Source organism: Lolium perenne, chromosome 2 (genome assembly GCF_019359855.2).
Source record: "Lolium perenne isolate Kyuss_39 chromosome 2, Kyuss_2.0, whole genome shotgun sequence".
NCBI classification, from domain to species: Eukaryota; Viridiplantae; Streptophyta; class Magnoliopsida; order Poales; family Poaceae; genus Lolium; species Lolium perenne.
In genome coordinates, this window is record NC_067245.2 from 291,307,904 (window position 1) to 291,324,760 (window position 16,857).

Consider the following 16,857-nt stretch of genomic DNA (forward strand, 5'->3'; position numbering starts at 1 on the left):
CTCCTCCTCCCGCGAACCGACGCCGGAGTGGGACCCGGAGGAGGCCCATGCGGCCAACATCCGCCGCGCCATCGAAGCCGGGGAGGAGTCTAGTCACGATTTCTCCGCCTGGTCTAAGGACGACAAATCCTCGACCGACGGGGAAAGTGACCTCCGCTTCCTTGCCGACGGGGAAACGGAGGAGGAGAGCGATGACGATCGCTTCTCCTGTGATGACTTCACCTCCCCCGAGGAGGAGGAGGAGGAGAAGGAGGAGGAGGATGACACCTCCTCCGACGAACCGCCGGCCAAGCGCTTCTGCCCCTGGCCGGGGAACCTCAGCGACTTCGACAGCAACGACGTCGACGCTGACGAGGAGGACGAGGACAACGAGGGCCCTGCCGGCGGCCGCTGCAGCAGCGACGACGAGCCCGCCGGGAGTAGCACCGACAGCGGCGACGACGGCGACGACGAGGGTAGCGACGGCCCGTAGATAGGACCCTTAGCATAGGATCAGTAGTAGTAGATGGGGCAATGTATCCCCTAGTACTTCCTTTTGAGAGCAATCAGCTCTTTATGTAAGAAATCCTCTTTATCAATGAAGAATTTCCCCCAGTTTGATTTTGCCGATTTCCTTTAAGCTAATTTAGCCGATTTCCCCTCATACTGACTTTGCCGATTGTTCACTTAGCCAATGCTCAATGAGCCGATGGCAACGCATCGGTACTTCACAATCTATCCTTCAACTCTTCGATTGATGACTTTGAGATCTGGTGGATAATGTGGAAGACCCTTGCCTTCAAGAGAGCTCTTAAATTCCTCCCACCAGCTCCAGTGATCCTCTTCTGCAAGAACTCACCATTTTTGAAGAAGGTTGCGACGAAGGACCAGCCGATGACACCCCAATCGGCTTCTAAAAACAGAGCATCTACCAGGCCAGCTGCCCCCCGAGCCTCAGTCAAGACGAGAATAGCGGTGAGGATGCACAGATCAGACAAAGGGCTTTGAACTCAGGTAATCCTGAGACAACCACCATGCAGAGCCAGCCAAACTTGCCCCCATCGATCGCCTCTTCTTCCGTTGAAAGCCGATATTGTAGACGAAACACCAACGGCTTAATGAGCAAAAGGTTGCCTTGCATGCCATAATCGACGCTTTCCGACGATCGCTGAACTGGCGCAAAGGGTTGGAAGTCCTCGAAGAGAAAGTTCGGGCACCAAAATCGGCTCATTGCAGCTGAGGAAGCTCTCATTGTTCACTCCCTCAAGGAAGCAGAAGGCCTCGAAGCTGAACTGAAGACCGACCTGGTGAAAATCCGCGTCTTGAACACGCAGCGGGTAGATCCTGTGTAATTGCACTAGAGTCGATGGCTGTGCATCGGCTTTGTTTCTTAGCTCTAAAGTCGATGTCCGTGCATCGACTGTATACCATGAGATTTTTTTTTTACTGGCCGATTTTTCTATCGGCCCCCAATATTTCACTGCACATGTATCGCACATGTTCATCAGATTAGGTGCCCCCCGAGCCGAATCTGTCAGGTAACTGCGGATATCGGCTCTGTAGTTAGCCAAGGCACTGTATTTGAACGTCGGCTTTGTTAGGACTAATGTTGACTCTCATCAGCCGACGTAAAACCGCTGCCCATTAGATCGACGTTGAACACAGGCAGAACGTGTGGTGAGGATAATTTTGGCCGATTGCTGGAATCGGCCTCCATGTTGATTGAATCGCTCAATGAAGGTTTTGCAATGTTCCTCCATAGATCTTTGGGGCCGATCCCAAGGATCGGCCTCGCCACATTTGTCCATAGGTTTGTTCTTGCTATACGGTCAGGCCGGTGCATAAGACCAGCCTAACCCCGTCCTTCGTCACGTCGATGCGCTCGCAGTCGTCCAAATTGATGCCTGAGAGTGGCTCTTGGCCTGTTGTCTCCCAAACGTTCATGCCAGCCGTTGAAATCTCGGCTGAGTCATCTGCATGGACGACCTCTACTTCATCTCCATCCCACTGTATTAAGCATTGGTGCATCGTGGATGGAATGCAACAGTTGGCGTGGATCCAATCTCTTCCTAGCAGGACAGCATAGGTGCTCTTGCTATCGATAATAAAGAACGTCGTAGGGATGGTTTTCCTTCCTACGGTCAGATCCACGTTCAGAACACCTTGTGCGTAAGACGCTTGGCCGTTGAAATCGCTCAATGTTACGTTGGTCTTGATCAGATCCGAGCCAGAGCGTCCCAACCGACGTAGCATGGAGTATGGCATAATGTTGACTGCCGCTCCGGTGTCCACCAGCATCTTGTTGACAGGCTGCCCATTGATATAACCTCGCAAGTACAGGGCCTTTAGATGTCTGTAGCTTCTTTCTCGTGGCTTCTCAAAGATAACTGGCCGTGGGCCGCAGTCAAGTTGTGCCACAGGTGCTTCGTCTAATCCTGGAGCACTAAACTCCGTCGGAAGGATGAACACCATGTTTGTGCCAGCCGATGTTTCATCATCGGCTTTCTTTTGTCTGGGGCGCCACTCTTTCCTTTGTGGCCGACCTTCTTCGTCCAGGGTTCGCTGAATTTTAGCGGCCAGATCAGGCCGCGCCTTCCTCAACGTGTGCAGGTATAACCTTTCGGCTTCCTCCAAACCACGTAGTCGCTGAACCCTACGCTTTTGGGAACGGCTGAGTCCATCAGGGCACCACCTTGGCCGGTGGTACTTATCTTCTTCTCCATCATCGTCTTCCAATTCCTCGAGATCTTCCACCCGAGAGGACTCAGCGTGCTTGTTCCGAGGCGGGAGAGGCCCTAGACGTCTGAACACGGACACGTTAGCTGCATCCTTCTTCTTCTGTCTACATTCTGGGTAGTTGCCGATTGTAGGCAATCGGCTCATTCCTGAATCCCAGCAGTGTCTGAAGAAGGGACAGTCCCAGTGCCTATACTCGTCGTCTTGCCCTCTTGACTTTTCCTTGGCGTGGCGCTCATATCTCTCCTCGTCGCGATCATGTCGACGATGTCTCCTGGCGTCCCTAGCCAGACGATCTCTTTCATCATCGTCGTTGGGCCATCGGCGTTGGTCATATTGACTCACATACTTGTTGAGGAGGTGATCAGAGAGAGGTCGCTGATATCTCACATTCCTCACTTCTCCCTCTGTGATGTAGCGCTTGCCATCGTGACAGAGCCGATCGCGTGGAACAGCTTCCTCTGTGTCCTTGCTATGAGAGCAGCTGCCCTCGTCTCCGTCCTTACCAGAGTGGTGTCCAGGTCCTACCATGTTGATGTTGAACGAGAATCCTGGCTGGCACCCTCCAGGGTAAGTACACTCCACCATGTTAACGGCGGGGAAGGGGTGTGTGTCGACTTTCATGGCGTACTGGCTGAAAATTAGACGCCCTTGTTCTATCGCCATTTGGACCTGCTGCCGCCACACCCTGCAGTCGTTGGTGGCATGGGTGAACGTGTTATGCCACTTGCAGTATGGCTTTCCGTTCAGCTCCTGCGCCGTGGGGATCTTGTGGCCTTCGGGTACCTTTAGCTGCTTCTCCTTAAGTAAGAGGTCGAAAATCTGCTCAGCTTTGGTAACGTCGAAGTCAAACCCTCTTGGAGGACCTTGTGGCTTAACCCACTTGCAGGACACGGGGCTTGCCCCCCGAGTCCATTCAGCCACTGCTACCTCTTGATCTCCCGCAGAGCCTTCATCTTCATCTGCCTCAACCAGGACCACCACACGCTTGAATTTGTCCTGGTATACATCTGGGTGACACTGTTCATATACTGACAGCTTCTGCACCATGTGCGCCAGTGAAGGGTAGTCTGCTTGGGAGGCCACGTCCTTGATCGGTGATGCGAGACCCACCACCGCCAACTCGACTGCTTCTTTTTCAGTCACACGAGCCGAATAGCATCGGTTCCTAACGGTCCTGAAGCGCTGGACGTATTCTGACACTGTTTCTCCGCGCTTCTGTCGTACTTGTGCTAAATCGGCAATGCCAGCCTCGGAAGCCTCTGAGTGATACTGCATGTGGAACTGCTCTTCCAACTGCTTCCAAGTCCGGATTGAGTCTGGTGGCAGCGATGTGTACCACCCGAAAGCCGATCCTGTGAGGGACTGTGCGAAGAACCTCACACGCAGCTCATCTGATGCTGAGATCATGCCCAGCTGCGCCAAATATCGGCTCACATGCTCGATGGAGCTGGAACCATCTGATCCATTAAACTTGGAGAAATCAGGGATCCGATATTTGGGTGGTAGCGGGATCAACTCGTACTCGTTGGGGTACGGCTTGGAATAGCCGATTGTCCTCCTTTTCGGCACCATGCCGAACTGGTCTCTCAGGATTGTACTGATCTGATCCGCGGTGCTGGCTGCAGGAGTCGAACTCTGAAGATTCGCCGGAGTGGCATACTTAGCCAGCCATGCTTGCTTTTCCAGCTCTGAGCCAACTGCAGGAGCTGAGCTCTGGAGGTTTGTCGGAGTGGCATACTTAGCTAGCCACGTCTGCTTCTCAAGATCTGTTCCCGAAGTTCCTCCCCGCTGTTCCAAGTCCCTATTTGTTGCCTCGGTTTGTGAGTGCCTGCCATCGCAGTCTGGCACGTATGTGCATGTGTATCCGTGAGGGATCTCCTTAGGCGCCTCATGCAAGAACTGGTAGTCACTAGGGTCACCACCGATCTTGTAGACGACGTATGCCGGTGAATTCGGCACTTCTGGTGCTGCCAACGCGAATGGCAGCGGTGGACGGGACTGGAGTGGCATCTCTCCTTCGTAAGTCCCGAGAGCTGGTCCTGACGGAGAGTACTGATGCCTCATGATTTCCTGGATCACCCGAAGAGCGACACGCTCCAAAGTGTTCACCAGGCTCTCAGAATGGCGGTGCAGCGAGTGAGCTACCATGAAGTTAATCTCCTAACGCAGGGACCTGGTGCGTTCTTCTGACGGGGCGGACAGGTCCACTCCATCGAGCGCGCCTTCAGGTGAGAACCCTTTCCACCTGATGCCATGTGAGCGGGTTCTGTGAAAAGAGCCGATGAGGTCGGCTTTGAGGATTGCTTTGACCTCGTCATACTTCTTCTTGAGCTCCTCGGTCAGATCCTCGTACGTGACTGGAGTGCCTTCCGCCATCTCAGATGTAGATGGCGATGTGGTTGATGTCGAAGACTGTCCCACCGGGCGTGCCAGAATGTGTTGCGGTCAGAAACCCACCGGCGAGCAGCGACGGGCAACACAGTAGAGCCGGGAGGCTCCCAGGGCTGCGGCTGGCCCTGGTCCCTCCGAGCGACGGCCCGCAAAGACTCGGCACGCACGTCCGATGCTGGTGCAAGGGCGTGCCACCTGACCTATACCTGGTCAGGAAGGTGATGGATGTGCCTCGCTTAGTTTCCTGCATGGCATACACGTAAACATTAAATACGAGCCTCGATCGTCTCTCAGGTTGTCCTGTGAATCGGCTCAAAGAGCCGATCCACCCATGATCCGTACGAGGTGTACGAATATATGGTGGTCCTGCTTGATCAAAATAAAGCTAAAATGACCTACTACGATTTAGGGTTTTCACCACATAATCGGAACATCCTACTCGTGATTGAGCCTGGCGGCCACGCACGGTGATCGTAAACTGACCCTAGACAAGGCCTAAAAACCAACACGAAGTTGATCCCCGGAACATCCTGTCTAGGGCTAGCAAACTACACCCTACACGCCACTGGATCCTTCAACCCGTTTGTAAGGCCTAACTATGCGGATATTAAACTAATCCTTGAAGAACAAGGAGCAATCATAACGGATCGGATCTACTAAATAATGATCAAGCGGGGTGCCGCCCTTACACCTAAGATAGGTGTAAGGGCGGCTAGACGTCTAAGGGTTGCACGACGACAGCATATGAAACGATGAACAATGCTAACCCTAACACATCTAAGATAACTACGTTGCTCACCATCAAAAAGGCTTCAGTACGAGCAACGCATGAACAGCGAATAAACGTGTACTGCCTAGATCGCAAGATGCGATCTAGGCAGCATGATGCTTACCCGGAAGAAACCCTCGAGACAAGGGAGTTGGCGATGCGCCTAGATTGGTTTGTGGTGAACGTGATTGTTGTTTATTTCATAAACCCTAGATACATATTTATAGTCCGTAGACTTTCTAACGTGGGAATAATCCCAACCGGGCACGAGCCAAACTCTGTCTAACCGACACGTATCCTACTATATTACAGATACACGGGCAAACTAGCCCAAACTTTGCATATAAGGCCGATTCATGTATTTCTTCCATGTATATCCTTCAAGCCCATCTTTAATCGCGGCCCACCTCTGATCCGGTCAAATTCTGGTGATAACACATGCCCCCCTGGTTTTGGAAATGACAATTCCAAAATCACTCTGCTTTTCCTTCGTCGGGTCATGTCGTGGCAGAGCAGAACCATCGCAGTATCCTTCATCATGATTCCTTGCCTCTTCCACTTCTCCGCGTGACCTGGCAATTTTTTTTTGTTGGGCACCACTTCCTCGGAAACTGCTGTGGCATTGAATCTCCACTATATCCTTCATCAAGATGGCGGTGGAGATGGCAGCGGTGTCGATGGAGAAGCCTTCCGGGGGCACTTCCCCGTTCCGGCAGCGTGCCGGAACAGAGACTCCTGTCCCCCAGATCTTGGCTTCGCGATGGCGGCGGCTCTGGAAGGTTTCTGTGGGTTTCGTCGAACGCCTCAGGGTTTTCGCGACGGAGGCTTTAAATAGGCGAAGAGGCGGCGCAGGAGGGTCGAAGGGGTGCCCACACCATAGGGTGGCGCGGGCCCCCCCTGGCCGCGCCGGCCTAGGGTTTGGTGGGCCTGTGCCCCCTCCCTGGTGGTTCTCGTGTGTTCTGGATGCTTCCGGGCAAAATAGGAACCTGGGCGTTGATTTCGTCCGATTCCGAGAATATTTCGTTACTAGGATTTCTGAAACCAAAAACAGCAGAAAACAGGAACTGGCACTTCGGCATCTTGTTAATAGGTTAGTTCCAGAAAATGCACGAATATGACATAAAGTGTGCATAAAACATGTAGATAACATCAATAATGTGGCATGGAACATAAGAAATTATCGATACGTCGGAGACGTATCAACAACACATAGGTAATAGATTGATAATTAACATAACATAGTATTCTCTATCCATCGGATCCCGACAAACACAACATATAGCATTACAGATAGATGATCTTGATCATGTTAGGTAGCTCACAAGATCCGACAATGAAGCACATAAGGAGAAGACGACCATCTAGCTACTGCTATGGACCCATAGTCCAGGGGTGAACTACTCACTCATCACTCCGGAGGCGATCATGGCGGTGAAGAGTCCTCTGGGAGATGATTCCCCTCTCCGGCAGGGTGCCGGAGGCGATCTCCAGAATCCCCCGAGATGGGATTGGCGGCGGCGGCGTCTCAGTAAGGTTTTCCGTATCGTGGCTCTCGGTACTGGGGGTTTCGCGACGAAGACTTTAAGTAGGCGGAAGGGCGGAGTCGGGAGAGTCACGGGGGCCCCACACGCTAGGGCCGCACGGGCCCCCCTGGGCCACACCGCCCTAGTGTGGCGGCGCCCCGTGGCCCCACTTCGTCTCCCCTCCGGTCTTCTGGAAGCTTCGTGTAAAAATAGGACCCTGGGCGTTGATTTCGTCCAATTCCGAGAATATTTCCTTTGTACGATTTCTGAAACCAAAAACAGCAGAAAACAGCAACTGGCTCTTCGGCATCTTATTAATAGGTTAGTGTCGGAAAATGCATAAATACGACATATAATGTGTATAAAACATGTAGATATCATCAATAATGTGGCATGGAACATAAGAAATTATAGATACGTTTGGGACGTATCAAGCAGAAGCGGTCATACCAACCGACATTCTCCATGATTCACCAAGGGTGCAACTCTATACCGAAGAAGAGGTAAAGGAGGCCCGAGAAAATGATGTGGACTTGCTAGAAGAAGCAAGAGAATTAGCTTTGGCAAGAACAGCCATTTACCAGCAAAACCTCAGACGCTATCACAGCCGGAAGGTTAACCCGAGGGTATTCCGGGAAGGAGACCTGGTGTTACGCCTAGTGCAGCGCACTGAAGGCCGGCACAAGCTTCCCCCCCATGGGAAGGACCTTTCATTGTGAGCAAGGCTCTTCACAACGATGCCTATTACCTAATTGATGCACAGGAATGGAGGAAAGGAAAGGCGGACAGATCCGGAGAGGAGACCAAGCGTCCGTGGAATGTAGCGCTGTTGCGTCCTTTCTACTCTTGAAGTTGTGGTGTAAGAAGTTCCTTTTTGTACCTTATTTGCTACGAATAAAAGATGTCGGAACCTCGAATGAGCCTCGGGGACTACCCTTACTAAGGTTGCATGAAACATGTTTATTTTTTCAGTTTACCGGTTGCTTATTGAACGTTTTTTCTTTCCAGTTTAGTAGTGTGCTAGACCCTACCGGAGCCTTCGACTCTGCTGTTGTCCGTAACTCGGCTTCATGGCAAGCAAGATAAACTGGTAGGGGATAAGCACATGAACTGCGAAGAGGGAGAGCCGGAAAGAACAATCCGGAAAATTTAACTAACCCCGGTTATACCGTTTCTTTGCAAAAATTTCGAGTTATTTCTAAGTTCAAGAAAGTGCTTGCTTGGTAAAAGAACTTTGTGCTCATACGCCAAAAACGCCCAGAGAAGGTAGGCAGAGCCAAAGCAAAAGAGCCAAGTATGCATCAAATTGGATGCGGAAACAATTTCGGAATCATTGCAGTGCAAGAAAAAGCAAATCAACAAGCAAATGTGTTAAGGCAAGCATAACTTAATTAACTACCGGTATAGCGTACCGGCATAAACTGTTGTACCACAACCAAAATAGAGGTTAAGTATTATCTGAAATCATAAACCCCGGCATACCGGGGTAGAATTTAACGGGCAATGTTTCCAAGTGCAACAGGACAAGCATATCACAGGCAACATTCAGATAAAGTTCAAGCAACAGGGGCTTCAGGAGGAGCGTTTTTGGCGTCAGGACCCTCTGGAGGCGCGTCACCGGCTCCGGCCTCATCAGCGTCTTCATCTTCCTCCTCGTCGCTCAGATAGTCCTTGATGTCTGGAGGAGGGGGGATGAAGGTGCGCATTTCAGCGAACTCCGCGATGTGGTACGCGCGATCCTGCCGCTTAGCGGTGAGGACCGGGTCCAGGTCGGTTGGAGCCCCTTCGCGCACGCTGGTGAGGGCGTCCAGGTCCAGCTCCGGGTACCAAGAGCAGGCAACGCGAAGCGCTGAGTCAGCTCCAGCACGGGCAGCAGAGCACTGCCACTCCCGGATCCTTCGGCCGGCACCCTTCAGGCGATCGCAGATGAGGGAGAAGCTGTCTGGCACTTCTTCTCTGGGCCAGAGAGTCCTGTAGAGCTGGGCGGCCACCTGCGGAACGTCGGAAAGGTTCCGATCCACGCAGCGCATGTGGGAGACCCGCGCGTTCAGCGCAACCAGGTGGTCATAGGGGTCCCATGGCGCACCCAGATTCTTGTATGCCTGGGCAACCCGGATCTCTCCAACCTTCTTTGCAACATGCGCCTGGGAGTCCGGGAAGAGCCCTGCGAGACAAAGAAAAGAAGCTAAGTACATGCTACCGGAACAGATAAGCTTATAAGCAGGAACCGGAAAGGAAAAAAAGAGAAACTTACGAAGGGCAAGCGCGTCAGTCTGCGTAACAAGAAGGTCGTACTCCTTCTGTTCCGCATCCAGCCGCGCGGCCTTGTCCTCGGCTGCTTTCCGCGCCTTGGCGGCCTCTTCCAGCTCAGCCTGCAACACCACGTTGGCGTTGCCGGCATCCTCCAGCGCCTCATTCAGCTTGGCCTCCGCAGCGGACTCAGCAGCCTTTAGCGCCTTAGCATGATCAAGACCAAGCTGGATAAGCTGGTCCTTGAGCTCTTTGTAGCTGGCCTTCTGGGCGCTCAGATCCTCCTGGTGCTTCCGGATAAGTTTGTCCTTCTCCTCTGAAACCCGAAAAGAAAGTGTTAGCCAGGTTGTACTGGTACAATGCAAAGAAAGCAAGTTAACCGGAAAACAGGAAGCTGTACCTTGGGCGGCGGCAAGCTGCGCCTTGAGGGCCTCAATAGAAGCTTCCGGGATAGCTTTTGAAACAGAAGATCATAAGTGTTAAGAATTGAGACAAAGAAAGATTTCCGGTAAAAAGATGCCGGAGGCGCAGAAATTTACCTTGGCACTTGCTATGTGCCTCAGCGAGATCCCGGTGCTCCCAAAGAAGCTCCTCAAAGAGGATCTTCCGAGCGTCAGCCGTGGTCTGTTCGAGAAAATGATGTTAGCTAAGAGCAAAGATCTTAACCCGAAACTCGGGGACTGGCTATGCCGGTTTCGCGCGTTTCTAGTTAAGTTTCGCGCTAAGAGCTACGCTCTCAACACGAAACTCGGGGACTGGGAGGATAGACAAGATTCAGCAAAAAATAGAAACCGGCATAAGTTGAAAGTTCAAGGAAAGACTTACCATCATGTTGTTCGTGGCATCGAACTACGCGCTGTCCAGCTCTTTGACGGCCCGACGCAACCGCATGAAGTGCTCCTCTGAGCACCGCGCACCAACAGGGTCAGGCGCCGGTAGCCGGTCCTTGCCCAGGCCACGGGTCGCCTTGGACATGTCCGCGGCGTTCCATTTCTCCGCATAGGGCAGCAAGTGCCCCAGCTCTCGGCCTTCGCGCTGGAACGCGGTGATCCGGCCAAGCAGGCCGGTGGCCTTCTCGCCGGCTGCGTTGGCGGTGCGGGAGACGTGCAGCACCAAGGGCCGCTGGCCGCCAGAGGAGGCGCTAGGGGCCGTTTCCTTCCCCTTGACGAGCGTCAAGGTCTTGGGCTGTGGCGCCGTTGAAGTGGCACCGGCTGGCTCGGCGTGAGGAGCTTCCGGTGGTGGTGTTGGCGTAGTCCTGGGAGAAGGGGGAGCGTCAGGCGCGTCACCCGGGTTGGAGCTTGCCGGTGCGGAGGTTTCCGGCACGGCTCTGGAGGGGGAAGACATCTTGGTCTTCTTCTTCTTCTTCTTTTCTTGGACGGGAGGAACCAGACGTTCCGCCCGCCCGGCAGCTTCTTCTCCGGCGCCGATGTTGCTGGCGCCGATGTCCTGGGTCTCGGGAGGGGAGACAAGGTCCTCCTCCGCGCGGTAATCTGGCGGTGTAGGGGCCGCGCGCCCCGAACTTGTAGTGCCTCCCAGGGGGAGGCAGAGATGGTGCCGGCACCAGATGGTGCCGGGCTTGAGTGAGGAGGAGGAGTTGAGGTCCTTGCGGATCCGGCAGAGCCCTCAGGCCTGGGGCCGAGCTTGAGCGCGGCGCTGAGAGAGAGAAAAAGAAAGGGTTGGAAAAAAGCAACCGGAAAAAAGCTTGGTAAAAACAAAACAAACAGAAAGACGGGGCCTTACCCGGAAGAGGTCGGCATCTGCTTGCTCTTGTAGCGCCTCACGCCTACGACCTTCCCCGCAAAGGGTTCAGTCCGGAAGCGCTTGGATGCAGGGCCCTGGCTTGAACCGGCGTCAGAGGCCGGAGCCTTGTTCTTTTTGCCCTGGGCCATGAGTTTCTCCACAAACTCGTGACCTGCCTCGGCCTGCAGGGGAGGAACGTGCTCGTGGACCTGTGGGTTGACGTTGGCTGAGGGAACATCTACAGAGAAACAAGAATCCCACGATTTACCCCCTCGCGAAGATCTACGAGTAAGAGAAAAAGCAAAAGAAAAGAAGAAGTAAATACACTACCAACTCAAGATCTATAAAGCAAGCAAGAGAGGAGCAAACACAGATTGAGCCTAACCTGAGGCGGTGGAGTCGCAGAGGAAATGGCTCGCCGGTGGATTGGCGAGCTCGCTGTTGGCGAGGAGGTCCGTCGACGGCGAAGCGGAGAAGAGCTTGAAGAAACACCAATACCGCAACCGCGAAAGGAGCACCGCAGATGTTCTTCGCGCGGCGAAGTCCGGCGACGCCCGGCGAAGCAGTAGCGAAGATTCGCTGGGCGGCGGGGCTCGAGCGGCGAACGAAGCGGCGGAGACGCAAGAGCAAGGAGCACTGTGCGCGAGGAAGTGGGGAATGCGAGAAGAGGAAGAAGAAGGGGCGGTTTCGCCTTATAAAGGAAGAGAGAGAAATGGGCCGAAAACCGCTGGGCCGCGGCGTTTCGGTCCGCGGGCCGCGATGGTTCGCTCCACTGGCCGCCGCGTGGCGTGGCGATACATGCGTAACAACAGAAAGCCACAGGGAGGTACACACGGATCCAGAGGGGTGGTTGGGATCCGCTGTGAAGCAGTTAATACGCGCGCGGAAGCCGAAGGGAAGTGACCCCTGACACTGACGCGTCAGTCACAGTGCGCATGTCTCTAACAGGCGCGGGGCCCGAGATATTCTCGACTTCGCTGAGGAGGTATTTAATGACTAAGATGCCGGAGGATAAGATACCGGAAAATGCCTTGCAAGAGAGAAAACGTGAGTCCGGGCAAAGATGCCGGATCTAAGCTAAGCGCCGGATAGATTAAACCGGTATCCAAAGACGTGAGAACCTGGCATGGTCTGTTGGATAGAATCCGCCAGACTATACCAGCTTCGGGGACTAATGTTGGGGGGATCGCCCCCGGTATGCCAAAGGCATGCCAAACCGGATGGTTTAGGCCATCAAGATACCGGTTTAATGTTCATACCGGAGCACGAAGATAGGAGTTTGGCTAAGTGAAGCTAAACCGGTATCCCCAAGAGGGGTATACCGGAACCAGGTAAAGAAGATACCGGGATACCGGAAAGATGAGCATGTCGGCAGAACTGGTCAAAGATTCTCTCCAGAGCTAGAGGACAAAGATGAGCTAAGCAAAGTAGCTTTAAACGAAGGCCTGACGATAAAGAGGAGGATGACGAAGAAAGAAGCCGGAGGATGTCAGCCTCCCTGATTAAAGAAGACCCCGGTGTCATCTATGATTAAAGTAACTTTGTAAAGTAGTTTGTCTAGTCAAAGATGCCATTAGGGTTTCTTGCCCTGTAAGCCACCCTCTCCCCTATATAAGGAGAGGGGGCAGCCCTCTTCACGGGCGACGAACACATGTACTGAGAAACCTGTAACCTGTGGAGATCAGTAAAGAAGATGATCTAGAGCGAGTTCTTCCTTGTGTCTTTCTTCTTCAACCTCTAGCCTTCGCTAAGTTCTTGAGGAAACCATCCGGAAGTTCATTCCATCTAATCACAAACCCTCCCCCGAATCCTCTAGCGTCCATTCGGCCCCAACTTAAGCCATCCTATGGCATCTGTCTGTTCACCACGACGACAATACTTAATGCAATTGTCTGTTGTTTGCAACTTAATACTGGAAGGGGTTCGGATGATAACCTGAAGGTGGACTTTTTAGGCATAGATGCATGCTGGATAGCGGTCTATGTACTTTGTCGTAATGCCCAATTAAATCTCACAATACTCATCGTATCATGTATGTGCATTGTCATGCCCTCTCTATTTGTCAATTGCCCGACTGTAATTTGTTCACCCAACATGCTATTTATCTTATGGGAGAGACACCTCTAGTGAACTGTCGACCCCGGTCCTATTCTTTTACATCGAATACAATCTACTGCAATACTATTTTTTACTGTTTTCTGCAAACAATCATCATCCACACTATACATCTAATCCTTTGTTACAGCAAGCCGGTGAGATTGACAACCTCACTGTTTCGTTGGGGCAAAGTACTTTGGTTGTGTTGTGCAGGTTCCACGTTGGCGCCGGAATCCCTGGTGTTGCGCCGCACTACATCCCGCCACCAACAACCTTCAACGTGCTTCTTGGCTCCTCCTGGTTCGATAAACCTTGGTTTCTTTCTGAGGGAAAACTTGCTACTGTCTGCATCACACCTTCCTCTTGGGGTTCCCAACGGACGTGTGCTGTACACGCCATCAATGTTCCATCACCTTCTGTAAAGTATCCCCTTTGTGACGAACAATACTGTACAAAGCCGGATACTGTTCACGGAGAGTGGTTGTTCCCAACCAGCGATCCTCCCAGAACCGTATCTCCGCCCCATTCTTAATGGAGAATGAACCAAATGGGAAAAAGTACTTCTTAGTTGCCATGATGCCGGCCCAAAAATGTGAATCTCCTGGTTTCCAAAGGACCTGAGAGATCGCCTTTGAGCCCACATACTTTTTCCGCAAAAGTTGTTGCCATACCCCATCCTCCGTTAACAACCTGGCTAGCCATTTACCGAGCAAAGCCCTGTTCTTAACTTCAAGATCATGAACACCAAGTCCACCTTGATCTTTGGGACGGCATACCACACTCCATTTAGTTAACCGGTATTTTTTCTTCTCACTATCACCTTGCCAAAAGAATCTTGATCGGAAATAATCCAATCTATGCAAGACTCCTTTCGGTAACTGGAAGAAAGAAATCATATACAGTACCATATTTGTGAGTACCGAGTTAATGAGAACTAATCTTCCACCAAGGGATAGTAACTTTCCTTTCCAACTAGTAAGACGTTTTTGAAGTCTTTCTTCAACAATTTTCCATTCAGCCAAAGTGAGTCTCCGATAGTGTATCGGAATCCCCAGGTAGCTAATTGGAAAAGAACCAATCCCACAGCCAAGTATTTCAGCATATGAGTTGGCAACATCGACGGCTTCACCGAAACAAAACAATTCGCTCTTATGGAAATTAATCTTAAGCCCGGACAACTGCTCGAATGCTGAAAGAATTAATTTCAGGTTTCGTGCCTTTTCCAAGTCATGATCCATAAATAGAATTGTGTCATCAGCGTACTGAAGAATGGATAAGCTGCCATCAACTAAGTGGGGGACTACACCTTCAATTTGACCATCGATTTTAGCACGCTCTATTATAATTGCAAGCATATCCGCCACAATGTTAAATAACATTGGGGATAGCGGATCACCTTGCCTCAACCCTTTTTTGGTCTGGAAGTATTTGCCAATGTCATCATTGACCTTAATGGCAACACTCCCACCAAAAACAAAGTTATTAATAAGAGCACGCCAATCCTCAGAAAAACCTTTCATCCTAAGGGTATGTTGAAGAAAGGACCACTTGACTTTATCATAGGCTTTTTCAAAGTCGATCTTGAGTATTACCCCGTTCAACTTTTTGCGGTGCATCTCATGAATTGTTTCATGTAAGGTGACCACCCCATCTAAGATGTTTCTACCTTGCATAAAAGCGGTCTGAGAAGGTCGCACCACTTTATCTGCCAGTGAATTGAGTCGAATGGTAGCAACTTTTGTGAAAATCTTGAAACAAACATTTAGAAGGCATATTGGTCTGTATTGCTGGATCCGTTCAGCGTCAGTAACTTTTGGTAAAAGAATAATTTCACCAAAATTGATACGGAACAGATCCAGTTGGCCATTATGTAATTCGGCAAACAGGTCCAATAGGTCTAGCTTTATAATGTCCCAAAAGGTTTGGTAGAACTCAGCCGGGAAACCATCGGGCCCTGGCGCCTTGTTGTGTTCCATTTGAAATACCGCTTTTCTTATCTCCTCCTCGGAATAAGGGGCGGTAAGAATGGCGTTTTCTTCAGGAGACACTTGGGGGATATCATCAATCCTGGATTCATCCATGGATACATCTGAATCCTCCGGGGCACCAAAAAGGCCTTTATAGTAAGAAGTAATATAGGACTTTAATTGCTCCTGACCTTCGATCAGCCCCTCATCTTGAACCAGAGAGTGAATGAGTTTCTTTCTATGTCGACCATTGGCAACACTATGAAAGTATCTCGTATTCGAATCTCCTTCTAGCAAGAACTGGGATTTAGATCTCTGGTACCATTTGAGTTCCTCCTCACGAAGTAAGCCTACCAACTTAGCATTGTACTGACTTTTAAGTTCAATCTCATGCGTTGTCAGTGGACGTACTTCAGCAAGAGCCTCTAATGCATCAATATCTGATGATAGAGTGAGTTTCTCTTTTTTGAGCTGCCCCGACATTTGCCTAGCCCACCCTCCAAGGTATCTACGCATAGAGCGTAATTTATTATTCCACCTTTGGATTGGGGTGTTCCCATCGACGGGTTTGTCCCAGATAGATTTAACCATATTCGAAAAGCCATCACGATTAAGCCATCCAAGTTCAAATTTGAACGGACGTTTACGTGATGGCAAGGGTGTACCAGTAGACAACAGAATTGGGGCGTGATCTGACAAAGCTTCAATCCGAGGAAGAACCCGTACTGATACTAGAGGGAATTTAAATTCCCAGTCTGAGTCCATCAATACGCGATCCAACTTCTCGTAAGTAGGCTCGGGGAGACTATTCGCCCAAGTGAATTGTCTCCCGCCCATTGAAACCTCTCTCAAATCTAAACTGTCAATGACAGCGTTGAATAAGAAAGGCCAGTGGGTGTCAAATCTTCCCCTACTCTTCTCATGAGGGTATCTAAGCAAATTAAAATCCCCGCCTATGATAATAGGGTGTGGATTCTCCTTCGCTAGATTAACCAACTCCTGGAGAAAAGCAGGCTTATGAACATCCTGGGCAGCTCCATAGACCGACACCAAACTCCATATGAAATTATCGGACTTATTCCTGATGTGAAGCTTAATATGAAAGTCACCTCCGGAATTATCCAAAATTTCCATGGTTGTAGTTCGAATGCCAACTAATAGGCCACCAGAACGTCCCCGAGGCGGGCGGGATACCCAAGCAAAGTCTTCCTCGCTTTGACAAAGCGATTTAGAAAACTTGTCGAGTAATTCCGTTTGCCCGTCTCGGAAATGGCAACAAAATCTAAAACATGTTCCCTAATGCTTTCAGCGATATGTAAGTGTTTAGCCAAGTCTTTCAGACCTCTGCTATTCTCAAACATGCCATTCATTTGGAAACAATTGGAGATTTAGTCACCTTAGC